Below are 4,285 nucleotides of genomic sequence, written 5' to 3' on the forward strand. Positions count from 1 at the left end.
CACAGCTTAGCATCACCCATTGCCTTTGTGTGGCAGAAATTGTCCATACAACATGCCTTTGTCTTTCATATGCATCTAGCCTATAAAGGTCATGAGACAAAGTACCACAAGCAACAATTATCTTGCCGTCTCACTACGATCATGAGCAATATATCTGCCATCCTCAAATCGAGCCACTAAGCCAACCTTAGTAATGGCAAAGATAGATATAACAAGTTCTTCTTGATCCTTGGTGCATATAATACATCTGAAAGCATAATTTCTCCACCATTTGTAGCAGTGAGATCAATTTTACCAACAAGATATGAGGAGTTTTTTGCACACGTCACTGTGTTTTCCTATAGAGTAGATTTAAGTGATGAGAACAAACTGCAATGAGAAGTAATGTGCTTACTAGCACCATTGTCAAAATACCAGACATGTACATCCGTAAAAACAGCCATGCATACATCCTTATGCGAAGGGTCATAACTCTATTGCACAATGAAAGCTCGATCATCGTGTGTATAGTTTGCAGATTCTTTGTTTTTTGCAATGGATGTTGGTGCATCAGCTACATCCATACATGAGTCTTTCTTTTTCTCCTTCTCCAACCGTTTTCTACACTCATTAATGTAGTGACCACGTTTCCTACAATAGTTGCATTTGCCCTTTTCTTTGGCTTGTCGCCTTCCTTGTCTACAGGCTTTGCCCGATGACTCTGATTTTGGCTTGTAACTACCTTGAGAAAATGATTTACCTTTGCATCTTTGTTGAATGGCAATAAAAGCCTGATCTCCTCTACGCATGACAGATCTATTTTGCTTGGATTGCTCTTCTTGCAAGAGCACAGAAACCAACTCCTCAAACTTCAAGGCATTTGGATTGCCTTTCATCATGAGTTTGCTGGTAGAAGCAAAACCTTGATACGAGTCCAGCAACGCATTCAAGACAGTAGGAAGCAATGAATTGTTAGAATATATTTCATCAGCACTGGCCAACTGCTCCTTAAAATCCTTGATTTTTGTAAGGAAATTGTAATGAGTCTCCCTTATCCATATGCTCTGACTCTAATTGCTTGTGTATATACGCAACACATGCTTCATTACGTACCTGGTACAATGATGCAAGTGTATCCCAGGCATGTTTAACACTCCATGACCGAATGTGAGGAATGATACTCCTCTTAACAGACACAACAAACAATGCATGTGCTTGTGCATCTCTTCCATCCCACTTTATTTTTTCCTACGTAGGAGGTATGCTATGTTGTGGTAATGCACCATGTGAAACTGAGTCCGTGTCTACAGATATGCCTTCTACATCATGTTCATCAGAAGAACATTCAACATCCCTTTGGCTACCAATACATGCCGCATCGTATAGAACCATAACAGGTGGTTAATCCCGTCAAGCTTATCCTCAGCGTGCAACGGATAACATCCGAAATACATCACTATCTGCCATTTCTGATAATACCCAAGCAAGTAATCACATAATGCAAAGTGCTGAGTGCTCTTTGATGCAACCAAGGTGGCTGATAAACAAGGTCGCTGACCTGCAAGATGTATGAAAGAAATGCAGAGTATTGTGAGTAGAAATTTTACTCATAAGATGCAGAGATCGATGTCACTAAAGCGAAACCGGTAGATGCTTTCTCGTGTATCTACATACCCGCCTATAGTAGATCTAACAAAACTACTCCAAAATCCAATGAAGAACAGTGCAAATCCGATCCCCTGAGATGTCTATAGAAAACTAAAAACCGCATGAACGGCTCCCAAAGCACGTCCGAAATGAAAATCTAGCCACAAAATATTATCACAAAGCACTGCACACTTCATGATTCTCTTTCTTGTCCCAAAAGGGCTCCTTGATCCAGTTTAAGAAGACATATGACTCGGGGTAAAGGGTAGGCAGCAACACAGGGGCGATGATCGAATGCACTAATACTAAATGTTGAAAACAGGGTTGCAAGAATGTGCGCACACACACACACACAGTGGAGAAGCTCAACGGAGCACACAATGAGATGATAGATACAAAAGGAATGTGTGATGTACAAAGAAGATAAGTATACCCCAAGATGGGTGTATACTAGCATGGGTGCCCTGGCTAGTCTTAGTGTGTTCACACATATCAATACCAAATACGGCTACATAACCATGCTTGGGGGGATGCACTACCTCTGAAATTTTCGTGTGGTAGTTCCAGCTCAAGCTTTTGTATACGCATGTGCTAGATCTTGCTCATAAAGCAATAGTTCTTTTTTCCATGGTCGCATGCCTACTAATCTGGATGTTATACAATGGATTAAAGCATTGTTGGGAGGTTTTTTTGTGCATGGTTGTTACATAGTGGATCGTGCTTTTTATGAGGTTATTTTTACAAATCCCAAATACAAGCAATTGTTACTGGAAAAATCTTTGCTATTTTATGGTCAACAGCTTGTTCATGTGTATCCGTGGTCACCAACTAATGATTACTAAAGTCTCATAAGGCATAAATTCCTTGTTTGTGTTAAGTCAAAGATCTTATCAGTCAACATTACTTTACTTGCCTCACAGTCACTTGGTAAAGTGGTATGTCCACCCCGCTCATATGGTAATGTCCATAAATTCTGCATTTTATGGGACACGGATAGACCTACTCCAAAATGTGTGGCTTTGGATATTCATATGGAAGGGATGCCAACCCAAGAAGGTTTTTTCTAGCTTAAATGGGGCAAGTTTGCTAGTTCATGTTTTGCATGTGGTAAATTTGGACATGCAATCTCAGTGTCCTTCAGTTCTATACCAAACCCCTAAAGCAGCTATGCCTTCGCAATCACCTCAATCAACTCTATCAAGGCACAACAAAACAAGGGAAAAATTTTGGTGCAGCAACAGAATGCTTTGACACATAAGGGTAAAGCCAAAGTAACAGTTGCTCCCATGTCTCAAAAAAAGACAAAGAAAAGCAAGATTTGAGATCTTGGCAGACATAAAAAAACGATGAAACCAAGAACTCTACTAGCTCGAAATTGGACAAAGGGGTCTAATATTGCTGGTACATCCTTGTTTGCTCCTCGTTTCATGCATAATGTCTCAGGAGTCGGTAAAATGTGGAATGTGGTTATGAATGGTCACTCTGATCAAGAGCAGACAGATGCAATTTTTTAGCCTTTTATGGAAAATTCACATGAACTTTTGATAATGATGTTTCCCAACTTCCAGATAGTGGAGAGCATGTAGGGAATCGGGCACCAGTTTTTTCTGAAATGGGTGGGCACCAGTGGGGAAGTATCAATTCATGGTATGCAATGGATTAATTCTTGGACACATCATTTCTAAGAATGGTATATAGGTTGGGGGGCTAGGGGGTCTCCTCTGGTGTGGGGGGAACATTCCCTTTGTCTCATCATCATCCCTGTCACTTTCGTGGGTAGAGTCTCCCACAAGGGTGGCTACCGGGTGTTTGGAAAAGAAAAAGGCCTTTTCCTCCGAGGGTTCATGAAGTCATGAGGGAAAACGATGTGTGAAGCATCAAATTGACTTCCAATTGTTGGTGGTGGAAGATGCGGGTGCAGAGGACAAGGATTCCGTAGGGGGAGTAAGGTGGGAGGGCCTTGTAAGCTATGTAGACGGTTGTCCAGTCGATCCAAGAAGGGAATTTGTATGAGCGTAGGGGTACCGACAAAGGCAAGTGAGGTGTGTGAATCGTCGAATTGGAGGATGGAAGCAGGCCGATGATGACTTCTGGTTGTTGGTGGTGGAAGATGCGGGTGTAGTTGACAAGGATTCCGTAGGGGGAGTAAGGTGGGAGGGCGCGGCGAGAGGGCCTTGTAAGCTACGTAGACGGTTGTCTAGCCGTGCTTGATCCAGGAAGGGGAGGGCGAAAACCGATTTGTATGAGCATAGGGGTACCGGACAGATAGTTTGATGGAGGTCTCGATGTCTATGGCATGTCCGTATCGCCGGATTGGAGAGGTTGGCTGCTGTGAGCGGATGAATGGGAAGGGTGAAGAGGATGGTGGGGTTGTCAAGGAAAGTTGGGTTTGGAAGAAGAGGAAGACGAGCAGGTTAATGGAGGAGGGAGGGATTTTGTAGGAGAGGGTGGAGGCGGTGACAAGGAGGTTGAGGATGATATTATGCTGGAGGAGGTTGAGTTGGAGGGCACGTTAGTGGTTCTACAGAGTTGGGCTGGGCTGGGTTTTGGGGCGAGAGGGAGAGGGAGAGGGTGGAAGCGTCGATCAAAGCATCTACTATTTTGCGTTTGGTGGTACTGTGGATGTCTGCCCTAGAGCTATGTGCTTAGCTTGAATCCC

Source organism: Cibotium barometz, chromosome 24, assembly GCF_041138505.1.
Source record: "Cibotium barometz isolate CiBa-2024 chromosome 24, ASM4113850v1, whole genome shotgun sequence".
Lineage (NCBI taxonomy): Eukaryota > Viridiplantae > Streptophyta > Polypodiopsida > Cyatheales > Cibotiaceae > Cibotium > Cibotium barometz.